Here is a 17,959-nt window from a genome sequence, read left to right as displayed (position 1 = left end):
AGTGCAGCTGAGAGTGACATTTTGAAGAGCTTGCTACAGCCAAGAAGGACACTTTAAAGAATGCACAAAAGCTGAGAGAGTAGCTGCAGATGAGAGACAATTTGAAGATGGCTGTTGAAAGATGACTTTTGCTCCAGAGAAGCTAAGAAAGGACAAATGCCCCAAGAGCAACTGAGAGTGACAGTTTTGAGGAACTGCAGCCTAGAGAGGAATGTCCTGGTAAAAAGACATTTCGAAGCCAGAACTTTGGAGCAGACACCAGCCACATGCCTTCCCAGCTAACAGAGGTTTTCCAGACACCATTGGCCATCTTCCGGTGAAGGTACCCGATTGCTGATGTGTTACCTTGGACACTTTATGGCCTTATGACTATAACTTTGTAACCAAATAAACCCCCTTTTTAAAAGCCGATCCATTTCTGGTGTTTTGCATTCCAGCCGCATTAGCAATCTGGAACGCATATTTGTACATTTTATCACAATTGTTGAGCACTCTAGGTTTCACTGACTTATCCAGTCCCAGTCTTTATCTTCCGTCTTCCATTCTGGTGTCCCACATGCACCTAACCTTCCTCTTTGAACCATACTCACAGTCATCTTTGTTCAGTGTACTTACATTGCTGTGCTACCATCACCCAAAACTGTATTCCAAACCTCTCTGTCCTGTCTTTTCTTATCTGTCTGTAGAGCTCCCTTTAGTATTTCCTGTAGTGCAGGTATCTTGTTCACAAACTCTCTCATTGTCTGTTTGTCAGAGGATATTTAAACTCTCCCTCATATTTGAAGGACAGTTTTGCCGGATATAGGATTCTTGGTTGGTGGTTTTTCTCTTTCAGTATCTTACATGTATCACATCACCACCTCCTGCTTGCCTCCACGGTTTCTACTGAGAAATCCACACAGTCTTATCAAGGTTCCTTTGTATGTGATGGATCACTTTTCTCTTGCTGCTTTCAGGTTTCTCTTTTTCTGTAATATTTGATAATCTGACTATTAAGTGTCTTGGCATAGGTCTTTTCAGATCTATTCTGCTTAGGGTACGCTGTGCTTCTTGGAGCCATAATTTTATGTCTTTCATAAGAGATGGGAATTTTTCATTGATTATTTCCTCTATTATTGCTTCTGCCCCTTTTCCCTTCTCTTCTCCTTCTGGGATGCCCGTGAGACATACATTTATGTGCTTCATGTTGTCATTCAGTTCGTGAGATGTTGCTCATATTGTTCCATTCTTTTTCCTATCTGTTCTTTTGTGTGCAGGATTTCAGGTGTCTTGTTCTCCAGTTGCTGAGTGTTTACTTCTGCCTCTAGAGATCTGCTGTTGTATGTTTCTGTGCCAGTTTGGATGTATTATGTCCCCCAAAATGCCATTATCTTTGATGCAATTTTGTGAGGGCAGATGTATTAGTATTAATTAGGTTGGAATCTTTGATTGAGTGTTTCCGTGGAGATGTGGCAATCAATGGGCGAGACCTTTGATTGAATAATTTCTATGGAGGTATTACCCTACCCACCCAAGGTTGTCTTAATTAAATCACTGGAGCTATATAAAACAGCTGACAAACAGAAAGACCTCAGAGCAACTGGCAGTGACATTTTGGAGGAGTTGCAGCTTACAGAGAACGCAGCCCAGGAAGAAGCAGATGCCTAGAGAGGAACATTGTGGGAGAAAGCCATTTTGAAACCAGAACTCCAGAACAGACACCAGCCACATGCCTTCTCAGCTAACAGATGTTTTCCGGATGCCATTGGTCATCCTCCAGTGAAGGTACCCAATCGTTTATGGTCTTAAGACTGTAACTCTGTAACCAAATAAACCCCCTTTTATTCAAGCCAATCCATTTCTGGCATTTTGCCTTACGGCAGCATTATCAAACCAGAATGGTCTCCATTGTGTTTTGTTTTTTAATTCAGTTTTATTGAGATACATTCACATTCCATACAGTCTTCCATGGTGTACAACCAACTGTTCAGAGTACCATCTTATGGTTGTGCATTAATCAATTCTATAAGATTTTAAGGCCTGAATTACATCTGAACCGATGTCACATTAAAAATTTTGATGTAGTTAAGTGTCTTTATAGAGTATACAGAAATGTCATTCACTCTTAATCCCATTTTGTAGGGGGCTTTTAATTACCCAAGTTGTTTCTAAGTGACCATTTCAAACTTCAAAGAGTAGAGAAAGAAGCTGTAATCATTCTCCTACCTTCTTAGAAAGATCCTGGCTTTGGAACAAATTAAAACTTATATACCTCTTGGTTTTCCAGTAAAGATTCCAGTATAGAAAATCAAGGCAATGGCAGAGATAGTCCAGCTGTGGAGTATAGATAACTTTGAGCACTGTAAATTCTTCCGGTATTGACTATGAAGAATAAATATATTGATATAGAAGTAGTGTTTTCTCAAAATCATAAGATATTGATAATGTCCTTGAGGTTATGCAGGAAACCAATCATAAAACTCATTGACTCCTGAGTCCTGGACTTTGACTTCTCCAGTAGAAAATATTCCTGGATCATTAGCTTGAAGATGTTATGGCTTGGTATTCCTGAGTACTTTCTTTTTTTTTTTTAATATATATATTTTTTATTGAGATTGTTCACATACCATAAAACTATCCAAAAATCCAAAGTTTACAAACAGTTGCCCATGGTACCATCATACAGATATGCATCCATCAACAATTAATTTTTTTTTCAATTTTTAGAACATTTTCATTACTCCAGAAAAGAAATAAAGACACAAAAAGGAAACTCAGATCCTCCCATACCCCTAACCACGCCCCCCTCCATTATTGATTCATAGTTTTGGTATAGTATATTTGTTACTGTTGATGAAGGAATGTTAAAATACTATTAACTGCAGTATATAGTTTGCAATAGGTATATATTTTCTCCCTATATGCCTATTATTAACTTTTAGTTATAGTGTCATGCATTCATTCTAGTTTGTGAGAGATTTCTAATGTTTGTATAGTTAATCACGGACATTGTCCACAAGATTCACTGTTTTATACATTCCCATCTTTTAACCTCCAACTTTCCTTCTGGTGACATGCGTCACTCTGAACTTACCCCTTCCACTACCTTAACACACCTTTCATCACTGTTAATTATTCTCACAACATGCTGCCATCACCCCTGTCCATTTCCAAACATTTATGTTCATCCTAATTGAACATTCTCATAATAAGCAACCACTCCCCATTCTTTAGCCTCATTCTGTATCCCGGTAACTTATATTTCATGTCTATGAGTTTGTATATTATAATTAGTTCATATCAGTGAGACCCTGCAATATATGCCTTTATGTGTCTGTCTTACTTCACTCAATATAGTGCCCTCAGGGTTTCTTCATCAACCCATTTCTTTCTTTCTTTTTTTTTTTTTGTTAGTTACAATCTCTAGTTTATGTTGATTGCATCCCTCCCCCAATGCCTCCCCATTTTTAACACCTTGCAAGGTTGACATTTGCTTGTTCTCCCTCGTAAAAGAACATATTTGTACATTTTATCACAATTGTTGAACACTCTAGACTTCACCAAGTTACACAGTCTCAGTCTTTATCTTTCCTCCTTTCTTCTGGTGTCTCACATGCTCCCAACCTTCCTCTCTCAACCATATTAATAGTTACCTTTGTTCAGTGTACTTACATTGCTGTGCTACCATCTCCCAGGATTGTATTCCAAACCACACACTCCTGTCTTCTATCACACTGTAGAGCTCCCTGTAGTATTTTCTGTAGGGCGGGTGTCTTGTTCACAAAGTCTCTCATTGTCTGTCTGTTGGAAAATATTTTGAGCTCTCCCTCATATTTGAAGGACAGCTTTACTGGATATAGAATTCTTGGTTGGTGGTTTTCTTCTTTCAGTATCTTAAATATATCACACCACTTCCTTGTTGCCTCCATGGTTTCTGCTGAGAGATCCGCACATAGTCTTATTAAGCTTCCTTTGTATGTGATAGATCGCTTTTCTCTTGCTGCTTTCAGGATTCTCTCTGTCTTTGACATTTGATAACCTGACTATTAAGTGTCTTGGCGTAGGCCTATTCAGATCTCTTCTGTTTGGAGTATGCTGTGCTTCTTGGATCTGTAATTTTATGTCTTTCATAAGAGATGGGAAATTTTCATTGATTATTTCCTCTATTATTGCTTCTGCCCCTTTTCCCTTCTCTTCTCCTGCTGGGACACCAATGATACATACATTCTTGTACTTTGTTTCATCCTTAAGTTCTGGAAGACGTTGCTCATATTTTTTCATTCTTTTCCCTATCTGCTCCTTTGCATGTAGGCTTTCAGATGTTTTGTTCTCTAGTTCCTGAGTGTTTTCTCCTGCCTCTTGAGATCTGCTGTTGTGCCTTTTGTCTCTTGTGTTGTGCCTTTCATTTCCATAGATTCTACTAGTTGTTTTTTTGAACTTTCGATTTCTGCCTTATGTATGCCCAGTGTTTTCTTTACTGCCTCTATCTCTTTTGCAAAATCTTCTCTAAACTTTTTGAATTGATTTAGCATTAGTTGTTTAAGTTCCTGTATCTCAGTTGAAGTGTACATTTGTCCCTTTGACTGGGCCATAACTTCATTTTTCTTAGTGTAGGTTGTAGTTTTCTGTTGTCTAGGCATCTGACCTCCCAGGCCACCCCTATCAGGTTTTCCCAGACGAGAACAGGCTCAGGTCACAGAAGGAGAAAATATTCAGTATCCAATTTCCCTGATGCTTTTTCTTAGAGGGCTGACACACCTGTGCTTTTCTGCTTGGCAGGTGCACCTGTCACCCTGTCACTGGCTGGTGTAAGAGGGTGTGGCCTGTGGCTCTCCTCCCCCAGGTTTTGGGGTCTAGTTCCGGTAAGGCAGGCAGTAGAGCTGGGCCCCTCCCTTTCCTTTTGGGAAGCTGTGCCCCCTCCAGAGAGGTCATCTGGATATCAGTGAGTTCTTTGTTTCCCTGACTCTGCTGATCAAAGTGTTTTGATTTTAAAATGGCCGAAGCTTTCTTTACTGCAAAGTGCTGCAGGCTGAAAATGGCTGAGATTTTCTCCACAGAGGAAGAAAGGGACAGAAAGCTCCCAAATTCACCCGTCAGCCAGAGATAGCACCCGATCCTCTGGGCTCCCCATCCTGAGACAGATATGTCCCCTAACTCTCCCAAGGTCAGTTGTCACCAAAAGCCTCTGTCTACTTGTTGGGGATTCGCTGTTTGTATTGAGCGGTTAATATTAACACCCCAGTTGGGACTGAGCTGAGGTCCACCCGCTTGTTTGGAGAGTGCTGTTCTCTAGCACCACACGGCTTCCGTGAGGGAGGGACTCTTCGCTCTTGGTTTTCAGCGCCGGTCTGCAGTTTTTACTTACAGATTTTATGCTGCAATCTCAAGCATTCCTCCCAATTTAGATTGGTGGATGATGAGTGGTCAGTCACATTTGTCTCCCTGCAGTTATTCCGGGTTATTTACTAGTTTTTTGGTCATTTATGAATTGTTCTGGGGGGGACTAACAGTCTTCCACTCCTCTCTGTGCCTCCATCTTAGCTCTATCTGTCAACCCATTTCTTCTAAGATGGTTTTGTTTACACATCATACATTCCGTCCTAAGTAAACAGTCGTTGGTTCCCTGTATAGTCATGTATTTATGTATTCAGCACCATCACCACTATCTATATAAGGATGGCTCCATTTCTCCCATAAAGACAGAGTAAGAGTCTAGGAAGGCAGAGAGACGAGAAAAAAAAAAAAGAAAGAAAAAACAAAACAAAACAAAAAACAAAACTTGAAGGCTAGAAAGAGACAAAAGGAAAGGTAGCATTAACCTAAAGTAGAATAAAGAGTCAGACAACATCACTAATGCCAGGAGTCCCATACCCTTCCCCTATTCTCTACCCCTCCATATGCATTTAGCTTTGGTATATTGCCTTTGTTATATTAAAGGAAGCATAATAAAATGTTTCTGTTAATTATAGTCTCTGGTTTGCATTGATTGTATTTTCCTCCCAATCCCACTCTATTTTTAACACCTTGCAATGTTGACATTCATTTGTTCTACCTCATGTAAAATCATAGTTGTACCTTTTATTATAATCGTTGAGCACCCTAGGTTTCCCTGAGTTACACAGTCCCAGACTTTATCCTTCATCTTTTGTTCTGGTGTCCCACATGGTCTCAGCCTTCCTCTTTCAACCATATTCTCAGTCATCTTTGTTCAGTGTACTTATATTGCTGTGGTACTGTCTCTCAAAATTGTTTTCCAATCTCTCACTCCTGTCTTTTCCTTTCTGTCTGCAGTGCTTCCTTTAGTGTTTCCTGTAGAGCAGGTATCTTGTTCACAAACTCTGTCATTGTCTGTTTGTCAGAGAATATTTTAAGCTCTCCCTCATATTTGAAGGATAGTTTTGCCGGATATAGGATTCTTGGTTGGTGGTTTTTCTCTTTCAGTATCTTAAATATATCACCCCACTTCCTTCTTACCTCCACGGTTTCTGTTGAGAAATCCACACATAGTCTTATCAATCTTACTTTGTATGTGATGGATCACTTTTCTCTTGCTGTTTTCAGGATTCTCTCTTTAACTATGATGTTTGATAATCTGATTATAAAGTTTCTTGGTGTAGGCCTATTCAGATGTATTCCATTTGGGGTGTTTTGCGCTTCTTGGATCTGTAATTTTATGTCTTTCATAAGAGGTGGGACATTTACATTGATTATTTCCTTTATTATTGCTTCTCCCCCTTTTCCCTTCTCTTCTCCTTCTGGCACACCAATGACACGTACATTCTTGGTTTTTCATTAGTCCTTAAGTTCCTGGAGACATTGCTTGTATTTTTCCATTTCTTTTCTCTGTCTGTTCTTTTGTGTGTAGGCTTTCAGGTACCTTGTTTTCCAGTTCCTGAGTGTTTTCTTCTGCCTCTTGAGATCTGCTGTTGTGTGTCTCCATTGTGTCATTCATCTCTTGTGTTGTGCCTTTCATTTCCATAGATTCTTCCAGTTGGTTTTTCCAACTTTCAATTTCTGCCTTACATACGCCCATTGATGCCATTATATGATTCAGCTCTTTCGCCATATCTTCCCTAAACTTTTTGAATTGACTTATTATTAGTTGTTTCAATTCCTGTATCTCAATTGAAGTGTAAGTTTGTTCCTTTGACTGGGCCATAACTTCCTTTTTCTTAGTGTAGGTTGTAGTTTTCTGTTGTCTAGGCATGGTTTCCTTGGTTACCCTAATCAGGTTTTCCCAGACCAGAATGGGCCCAGGTCCCAGAAGGAAGAAATATTCTGTATCCTGTTTCCCTGAGGGTGTCTTTAGTATACCCTGTGATGCCTCAGGTCACTGTGTTTTTCTGCCCAGCAGCTGGCACCTGTTAGCCTGTAATTCCAGACTGGTGTAAGGAGATGTGGCCCGTGGCTGTTTTCTCCAAGGCTCTGGGGTCTGGTTCCGAATGGAAGGCAGACAGTAGAGCTGGGCCCCACCCCTTTCCTTCTAGAGAAGATAGACCCCCCCTAGGGAGAGGTCATCAGCATCTCAGTGGTCTTTCTCTGCCTGTGCTATCTCCACCCTTGTCTGGGTCAGAGCACTGGGAACTGAAAATGGCTGATTCTTTCTTCACTGAGCCGAAGCAGGGACAGAAAGTCCCCTTCAGGACTAGTTTGCGGCAACCCTCAGGCTCTCCAAGGTCAGTCGTCACCCAAAGCTTCTGTCTGCTTGTTGGGGATTCATAGCTGATAGTGAGCAATTCACGCTTGCTAATTAAAACCCCAGTTGGAGCTCAGCTGAGCTGTATTCGCTTACTGGGAGAGAGCTTCTCTCTAGCACCACGAGGCTTTACAGCTCGGGCTGTGGGGGGAGGGGTTTCCCGGCTTGGATCTGCAGTTTTTACTTACAGATTCTATGCTGCAGTCTTGGGCATTCCTCCCAATTCAGATTTGTGTATGATGAGTGGACGTCACATTTGTCCCCCCGCAGTCATTCCGGATTACTTACTAGTTGTTCCAGGTTTTCTGTTAGTTGTTCCGGGGGGATTAACTAGCTTCCACTCCTCTCTATGCTGCCATCTAGATCCTCTCCATTGTGTTTTTCATATCTTGTGTTGTGCTTTTCATTTCCATAGATTCTGCCAGTTGTTTTTCAAACTTAATTTCTCCTGTATGTTCACCCAGTGTTTTCTTTACATCCTTCATCTCTTTTGCCATATCTTCCTGGAACTCATTGATTTGTTTTTTTATTTGATTTAGCATATTTCTTTGAAAATCTTTTATTGATTGTTTCATTAAAGTGAAACAGTATATCACCCGTATCTTAATTGAAGTATAAGATTGCTCCTTTGACTGGGCCATATCTTTTTTATTTATTCATTTATTTATTTGTTTTTAAACTGGGCCACTTTAATGTTTTGTTTTGCTTTATTTTGTTTTTGCAGCAAAATACTTTTTCTCGGTGACTGCAGAAATATAAGATTCTGATACTATTCAGAAACATGAGAATAATAGTGGTTTTCCTGATTGGTATGTAGTCTTCAACAATTAGAAAGAGTTACTTGTATGAAACTGTTGTTAAACCATTAAGACTACATTTATGCATTCATCGTTTTCAGGATTATTGGTAACCTGGGCATATTTCCCCTAAATAACCTTGCCTCCTTGTGTCACCAGGCCCAGCTCACTCACATTCACTTCAATGACAGTACCTTTGGTAGTAACACCCAAAGTTATGTACAGTGGGGAATGAAGGATTCTTCTTTACACCACGTATTGGCAGACAAAAGGTGGCGTTAAGTTCAGGATGTGTTACATTTGCCTTCTTGAAATATAAGCCCATTGGTCTAATGAATCTTTCATATTTAGGTGGTTTTCGTGTAAAGCCATCTCCAACAAAGCAGACTTTGGTAACCATCCTGTTCCACACTTTCTTCTTTCTCTTTCCTGGCCAAATAACTTTTTTTTTAATTGATTTTATTGAGATATACTCACACACCATGCAGTCATACAAAACAAAGTGTACATTCAATTGTTTACAGTACCATTATATAGTTGTGCATTCATCACCAAAATTAATTTTTGACATTTTCATTACCACACACAGAGAAAATAATAAGAATAAAAATTAAAGTGAAAAAGAGCAATTAAAGTAAAAAAAGAACACTATTGCCCTTTTTTTGTTTTGTTTTGTTTTGTTTTTCCTTCCCCCGTTTTTCTACTCATCCATCCACAAACTAGACAAAGGGAAGTGTGGTCCATATAAGCCACATTTCTACACAATCATCTGCAAGATTCATGGGTTCTGGGTTCTGGCTTGATAGAGGCATCCACTGCCAGCTATTCCAATTCATTAGGACCCAAAAAGTGTTGTCTGTATTGTGCGTAAGAGTACCCACCAGAGTGACCTCTCGGCTTCTTTTGGACTCTCTCTGCTACTGAAGCTTATTTCATTTCCTTTCACAACCCCCTTTTGGTCAAGAAGACGCCCTCCATCCCACGATGCTGAGTCCAGATTCCTCCTCGGTAGTCATATTTCATATTGCCAGGGGGATTCACTCCCCTGGGTGTCAGATCCCATGTAGGGGGGAGGGCAGCGATTTCACCCGCCACGTTGACCTAGCCAGATAGAGGGGGCCACATCCAAGCAACAAAGAGTCTCTCGGGAGGAGGCTCCCAGGCACAATTATAGGGAGGCCTAGTCTCTCCGTTGCAGCAACAGTCTTCCCAAGGGCAAGTCCTGTAGGCCATATCTTTGTTTTTCCTAGTGTAGTTTGTAGTTTTCTTTTGTCTAGTCATCTGGTTTCCTTGGTTACCCCAATCAGATCTTCCCAGACCAGAACAGATTCAGATTTCAGTTATATTCAGTTTGTTATACCTGAGGGTGTATCTTAGAAGATTGACAGACTTTCCTGTGAGACCTCTAGCCGCTGTACTTTTCCTAACCTGCCCAGCAGGTCGCACCTGTCAACCTGTCACTCCCTACTGGGATAAGGAGGTGTGACCCCTTTAATTCTCCCCTTATGTTGTTTCTGGTTTGATGGTTTCCCCCCAGGCCCTGAGGTCTGGGTTCTGAAGGGAAGGCTGGCACTAGAGCTGGGCCCCACCTCCTTCCTCTTAGAGAAGATACACCCCCTAGGGAGTTACCTTCAGCATTTGAATTGTTCCTTTGTCTCTCTGACTCTGTTATCTCCAGCCCTGTCTGGGTCAGAGCGCTAGGAACTGAAAATGGCTGCAGCTTTCTCCACTGAGCCACTCACATTGAGAGAGAGAAAAAGGAAATGAAAGCCCCCTTTTGGAGCCAGTCCACAGCCCCCCAGTTTTGTCCGTCAGTCATAGAGAGTACCTGGTCTTCTGGGATCCCTTTCCTGGGACACAGTTTTCTGGCTCTTGAAGGTCAGTCATCACTAAAAGCCTCTGTCTGCTTATTAGGAGTTTGTCTATGTTTGTAGCTTGTATTTAGCAGTCCACATTTGTTAATTAAAACCCCAGTTGGAGCTGGACTGAGTGATATGCCATTGCTCTGGGACTGCTGCTTTCTCCTACAGCGAGATTTTGCTGCTCAGCTCACCATTGGGGGAGGGGAGGTTCCCAGCACGGTTCCACAGTTTTTACTTTCAGATTTTATGCTGCAGTCTCAGCCATTCCACCCATTCCAGATTGGTGTACAATGTGTGGACAGTCACAGTTGTCCCCAGCAGTTTTTCCAGATTATTTATTAGTTCTTCCTGGTTGTTTGTTAGTTGCTCCAGGGGACTAACTAAATTCCACACCTCTCTATGCCTCCATCTTACCCCCAATATGATTTTATATGTGAATAATCCTGAGACTTTGACCACAAAGCTACTTGTGCTATTAAATTTAGAGGAGTGTCGGGATATAAGATTAATGCACATGAGTCAGTAATGTTCCTGCACACCAAGAATGGCCTAACTAAAGAGGCAATCAAAAAAAAAAAAATTCCATTGACAGTAGCTACTAAAAAAATCAGGTGCCTAGGAATAAACTTAACCAAGGGCATAAAAGATGTCTACACAGAAAACTACAAAATTTTACTAAAAGAAATAAAAAAGGACTTAGATAGGTGGAAAAATATTCCATGCTTATAGATAGGATTACTAAACATTGTTTCGATATTAATTCTACCCAAACTGATGTACAGATTCAACACAATTCCAATCAAAATTCCAACAACCTACTTTACATACTTGGAAAAGCTAGTTATCAAATTTATTTAGAAGGGAAAAGGGTCTCAGATTGCCAAAAACATCCTAAAAAAGAAGAACATGGGAGGACTTGCACTTCCAGACTTTGAAGACAAGTATAAAGCCACAGTGGTGAAAACAGCATGGTATTGACATAAAGATAGACATATTGATCAATGGAATTGAATTGAGCCTTCAGAAACAGACCCCCAGCTATATGGTCAACTGATTTTTGATAAGGCCCCCAAATCCACTAAACTGCTACAGAACAACAAATGGGGTTGGGAGAACTGGATAGCCATAACAAAAAGAATGAAAGAACCCCTAACTCACACCCTGTACAAAAATTAACTCAAAGTGGATCAAAGACTTCAGTTTAAGAGACAGCATAAATCTCCTATAAGATAATGTAGGGAAACATCTTCAAGATCTAGTATTAGGAGGTTGCTTCTTAGACCTTTCACCCAAAGCGCAAGGAATGAAGGAAAATAGGTAAATGGGAGTACTTCAAAACCAAAAGCTTCTGCTCCTCGAATTTGTCAAAAAGTTGAAGAGGCAGCCAATGCAATGGGAGAAAATATTTGTAAAGCATGTATCTGATAAGAGACTGATATCTTGCATATATAAAGAAATCATACAACTTAATGACAATAGTACAAACAGCCTGATTATAAAATGGGCAAAGCATATGAAAAGACATATCTCCAAAGAGGAAATACAAATGGCTAAAAAACACATGAAAAATGTTCGTTTTCACTAGCTATTAGGGAAATGCAAATCAAGACCACAATGCGATATCATCTCACACCAATAAGAATGGCTGCCATCAAACAAACAGGAAACTACAAATGCTGGAGAGGATGTGGAGAAATTGGAACTCTTATCCATTGCTGGTGGGACTGTATAATGTTACAGCCACTCTGGAAGACAGTTTGGTGACTGTCTGGAATGCTTCTGGAATGCAAAACACTGGAAATGGATCAGCTTTTAAAAAGGGGGTTTATTTGGTTACAAAGTTATAGTCTTAAGGCCATAAAGTGCCCAAGGTAAGTCATCAACAATCAGGTACCTTCACTGGAGGATGGCCAGTGGTGTCTGGAAAACCTCTGTTACCTGGGAAGGCATGTGACTGGCCTTTGCTCTAGAGTTCTGATTTTAAAATGGCTTTCTCCTAGGACGTTCCTCTCTAGGCTGCAGTTCTTCAAAAATGTTACTCTTAATTGCTCTTGGGGTGTTTTTCCTGTCTTAGCTTCTCCGGAGCAAAAGTCTGCTTTCAACAGCCATCTTCAAACTGTCTGTCATCTGCAGCTATCTCAGCTCCTGTGCAATCTTCAAAGTGTCTCTCTTGGCTGTAGCAAGCTCGCTCCTTCTGTCTGAGTTTATATAGTGCTCCAGTAAAGTAATCAAGGCCCGTGCTGAATGGGCGGGGCCACACCTCCATGGAAATTATCCAGTGAAAGATCTCACCCACGGTTGAGTGATCACATTTCCATCGAAACATCAATCAAAAATCTCCAACCCAGTCAACACCAATATGTTTCCTGCCCACACAAGACTGCGTCAAAGATAATGGTGTTTTGCGGGACAGAATACATCCAAAGCAACACAGACAGTTTCTCAGAAAACTAGAATTACCCTATGATCTGGCAATTCCACTTCTTGGTATATAACCAATAGATTTGAAAGCAGTGACACAAACAGACATGTGTACACTGATGTTCATAACAGCGTTGTTCACAATTGCCAAGAAATGGAAACAATCCAAGGGTCTTTCAACAGACGAGTGGATAAACAAAATGTGGTATATACATATGATGGAATATTATGCAGCAACAAGAAGCAACAAGGTCCTGAAACATATGGCAACATGGATGAACCTTGAAGATGTAATTCTCAGTGAAATAAGTCAGACACAGAAGGAGAGTTATTGTATTGTACCACTTCTATGAACTATCTAAACAATGTAAAGTCAATGTCCTATAACCAAAGAATATTGGGGATCTAGTGATAGTGTCTGGTGAGGGGGAATGATAATCTAATATGTTCAGATATGTTAATCTGTTAATTCTGTCTAGTGATTTTTTTTAATTTCAGTTAGTATACTTTTTTTTTATTAATTTTTATTGGGATTGTTCAGATACCACACAATTGTCCAAAGATCCAAAGTGTACAATCAGTTGCCCCTGGTACCCTCATACAGCTGTGCATCCATAACCACACTTAATTTTTGTTCAATTATTAGAAGCTTTTCATTACTCCAGACAAGAAATAAAGCAAAAGATGAAAAAAGAAAAAAAGAAAAGGAAACTCGACTCCTCCCATATCCCTAACCAACCCCCCTCAATTGTTGACTCGTACTGTTGGTATAGTATATTTGTTACTGTTCATCAAAAAATGTTGAAATACTACTAACTGTAGTCTATAGTTTGCAATAGGTATATATGTCTTCCCTATATGCCCCTCTATTATTAACTTCTAATTGTATTGTCATACATTTGTTCTGGTTCATGGAAGAGATTTCTAATATTTGTACAGTTAATCATGGACATTGCCCACCATAGGATTCAGTTTTATACATTCTCATCTTTTGATATCCAACTTTCCTTCTGGTGACATATGTGACTCTGAGCTTCCCCTTTCCACCTCATTCATGCACCATTCAGCACCGTTAGTTATTCTCACATCTTGCGTCTTATATCTTGGTACCTTATATTTCATGTCTGTGAGTTTACATATTATAATTAGTTCCTATCAGTGAGACCCTGCAATATTTGTCCTTATGTGTCTGGCTTATTTCACTCAGTATATTGCCCTCGAGGTTTTGTCATCAACCCATTTTTTTTAATATGGTTTTGTTCACACACCATACATTCCATCCTAAGTAAATAATCGATGGTTCTCTGTATGGTCATATATTTAAGTGTTCACCATCTTCACCACTATCTATATAAGGGCATCTACATGTCTTCCACAAGGCAGGAGGGAGAATCAAATAAGGCAGAGAGGTAAACGAAAGAGGAAGAAAAATGACAGCTAGGAAGCAGCAAAAGGAAGAATAACCTTAAATCAAAGCAGAGTAAAGAGTCAGACAACACCACCACTGTCAATTGTTTAACATGCCTCCCCATCCCACCCTCTTATCTGCATTTACCTTGGTATATTGCCTTTGTTACATTAAAGGAAGCATAATACAATGATTCTGTTAGTTACAGTCTCTAGTTTACATTGATTGCATCCCTCCCCCAATGCCTCCCCATTTCTAACAGCTTGCATGGTTGACATTTGCTGGTTCCCCCTCGTAAAAGAACATATTTGTACATTTTATCACAATTGTTGAACACTCTAGATTTCACCAAGTTACACAGTCCCAGTCCTTATCTTTCCTCCTTTCTTCTGGTGTCTCACGTGCTCCCAGCCTTCCTCTCTCAACTGTATTCATAGTTATCTTTGTTCAGTGTACTTACATTGCTGTGTTACCATCTCCCAAAATTGTGTTCCAAACCACGTATTCCTGTCTTCTCCTATCACTCTGTAGTGTTCCCTTTAGTATTTCCTGTAGGGCAGGTGTCCTGTTGACAAAGTCTCCCATTGTCTGTCAGAAAATATTTTGAGCTCTCCCTCATATTTGAAGGACAGCTTTGCTGGATATAGAATTCTTGGTTGGTGGTTTTCCTCTTTCAGTATCTTAAATATATCACACCACTTCCTTGTTGCCTCCATGGTTTCTGCTGAGAGATCCGCACATAGTCTTATTAAGCTTCCTTTGTATGTGATGGATTGCTTTTCTCTTGCTGCTTTCAGGATTCTCTCTTTGTCTTTGACATTTGATAATCTGATTATTAAGTGTCTTGGCATAGGCCTATTCAGATCTATTCTGTTTGGAGTACGCTGCTCTTCTTGGATCTGTAATTTTATGTCTTTCATAAGAGATGGGAAATTTTCATTGATTATTTCCTCTATTATTGCTTCTGCCCCTTTTTCCTTCTCTTCTCCTTCTGGGACACCAATGATACTTGCATTCTTGTACTTTGTTTTATGTTTAAGTTCTCAGAGACGTTGCTCATATTTTTTCATTCTTTTCTCCATCTGCTCCTTTGCCTGTAGGCTTTCAGGTGCTTGGTTCTCCAGTTCCTGAGTGTTTTCTTCTGCCTCTTGAGATCTGCTGTTGTATGTTTCCATTGTGTCTTTCGTCTCTTGTGTTGTGCCTTTCATTTCCATAGATTCTACTAGTTGTTTTTTTGAACTTTAAATTTCTGCCTTATTTATGCCCAAGTGTTTTCTTTACAGCCTCTCTTTTGCAATATCTTCTCTAAACTTTTTGAATTGATTTAGCATTAGTTGTTTAAATTCCTGTATCTCAGTTGAAGTGTACGTTTGTTCCTTTGACTGGGCCATAACTTTGTTTTCCTTAGTGTAGATTGTAATTTTCTGTTGTCTAGGCATGGTTTCCTTGGTTACCCCAATCATGTTTTCCCAGACCAGAATATGCTCAGGTTGCAGAGGGAAGAAATATTCAGTATCTGGTTTACCTGAGGTTGTCTCTTAGAAAATTGGTTCCTGTGATGTCTCAGGTCACTGTGCTTTTCTGCCCAGCAGGTGGTGCCTGTTAGCCTATAATTCTTGTCTGGTGTGAGGAGGTATGGCTGTGGGGTCTGGTTCTGAATGGAAAGGGCCCCACCCCTTTCCTCTTAGAGAAGATAGACCCCTAGGGGGAGGTCATTAGCATTTCAATAGTCTCTCTATCTGCTTGTGCTATCTCCACCCTTCTTTGAGTCACAGCACTGGGAACTGTAATGGCTGGGGCTTTCTCCGCTGAGCCGAAAAAGAAACGATAGTCCCCTTCAGACCTAGTGCAAGGCGACCCTCCAGCTCTCCAAGGTCAGTCATCACCCAAAGCCTCCATCTGTTTTTTGGGATTCGTACCTGTAGTGAGCAGTTAACACTCGCTACTTTAAACCCCAGTTGGAGCTCAGCTGAGCTATATTCGCTTGCTGGGAGAGAGCTTCTCTCTGGCACCACGAGGCTTTGCAGCTCGGGCTGTGGGGGAGGGGGCCTCACAACTTGGATCCGCAGGTTTTACTTACAAATTTTATGCTCTGATCTTGGGCATTCCTCCCAACTCAGGTTGGTGTATGATGAGTGGACAGTCTCGTTTGTCCCCCTCCAGTTATTCTGGATTATTTACTAGTTGTTTCTGGTTTTTTTTTAGTTGTTCCAGGGGAACTACTTAGCTTCCATTCCTCTCTATGCCACCATCTTCCCTGTCTCAGTTAGTATACTTTTTAACTCCAGAATTTCTATTTGACTCCTTTTAAAATTTTCTGTCTCTTTAATCATATTCTCTGATTGGTAAGATATTCTTATACTTTCTTTTAGTTCTTTGGAAGTGGATTCCTTTAGCTCTTTTAACATATTTAAAATTGCTGATTTAAAGTCTTTGTCTAATAAGTCCAATGCCTTGGCTTCCTCAGGAACAGTTTCTATTAAGTGTTGTTTTTCCTGTTGTATGGCCATAACTTCTTGTTTCTTTACATGTCTTATAGTGTTTTTTGTTGTTGTTGTTGTTGTTGTTCAAAACTGGTTATCTTAAATAATTTAAGATGGCAACTCTATAACTTAGATTTCTCCCCATCCCCAGGATTTGTTGTGGGTGGCTACTGAAGTCTCTGCTCTTTTGACTTAGTAGTGAGCTAATGATTAGACAAGAGATTTCCTTAAATCTCTTCAAGTTTCCCAGTCTTCATTTAGGGGTTCTCTGTGCATGTTGGGTCACTCCTTCAGCTTTCAGCCAGGCAGTTGACAACTGTTCTAATTTGCTAATGCTGCCGGGATGCAAAACACCGGCTTTCATAAAAGAGGGGTTTATTTGGTTACACAGTTACAGTCTTAAGGCCATAAAGTGTCCAAGGTAACGCATCAACAATTGGGTATCTTTACTGGAGGATGGCCAATAGTGTCTGGAAAACCTCTGTTAGCTGGGAAGGCATGTGGCTGGTGTCTGCTTCAGAGTTCTGGTTTCAAAATGGCTTTCTCCCAGGACATTCCTCTCTAGGCTGCAGCTTCTCTCCAAAATGTCACTCTCAGTTTCTCTTGGGATGTTTGTCCTCTCTTAGCTTCTCTGGAGCAAAAGTCGGCTTTCAAAGGCCATCTCCAAAATGTCTCTGTAAGCTGAAGTTCCTCTCAGTTCCAGTGCATTCTTCAAAGTGTCCCTCTTGGCTGTAGCTCCTCTTCAAGATGTCACTCTCAGCTGCAGCTGCACTGAGTTTCCTCTGTCTCTCAGCTCATATGGCTCCAGTGACTCAACTTAGACCCACCCCAAATGGGCAGAGCAACACCTGCATGGAAATTATCCAGTCAGAGTCATCACCCACAGTTGGGTGGGGCGCATTCCAAAGAAACACTCGAAGAATTACAATCTAATGAACACTGATAATGTCTGCCCACACAGGATTACATCAAAGATAATGGCGTTTGGGGGACACAATATATTCAAACTGGCACAACAACTCTGCCTTAGCCTTCACTTCCTGCTAGTGAAGAACCTTAAGGTCAGCCAGAGGTTGAAGCTTAGGGCCTTGTCAGTTCTTTTCTGAGCATGTTCACAGTTCTAGGCATTCGTACAGCCCTGTGCATGCACATGGCCTTCTAGATTCTCAGGAATTTGTTGGTACTTTCCAAGCCCCTATGGACATCACCTTCCCTAGCTTTTACTTTTAAGTGTTTGCCCCAACTGTTGTCCACCACCTCAGGCAGCTAGAAAGTTAAACAATTGCCTCTAATTATTTTCAACAAATGCCTCT

At 40.6% G+C, this 17,959-nt stretch overlaps 1 protein-coding gene across 3 annotated transcripts in view; it reads left to right on the top strand.

Moving 5' to 3' along the window:
- Window positions 1-17,959, top strand: part of LMLN (leishmanolysin like peptidase) — a 147,714-nt gene that overhangs the window by 55,950 nt on the left and 73,805 nt on the right. The window lies entirely within an intron of this gene.

The sequence above is a fragment of the Choloepus didactylus genome, chromosome 1, assembly GCF_015220235.1.
Source record: "Choloepus didactylus isolate mChoDid1 chromosome 1, mChoDid1.pri, whole genome shotgun sequence".
NCBI classification, from domain to species: domain Eukaryota; kingdom Metazoa; phylum Chordata; class Mammalia; order Pilosa; family Megalonychidae; genus Choloepus; species Choloepus didactylus.
The sequence above is the reverse complement of the archived record's forward strand: the minus strand, read 5'-3'. Positions and strand labels throughout refer to the sequence as shown.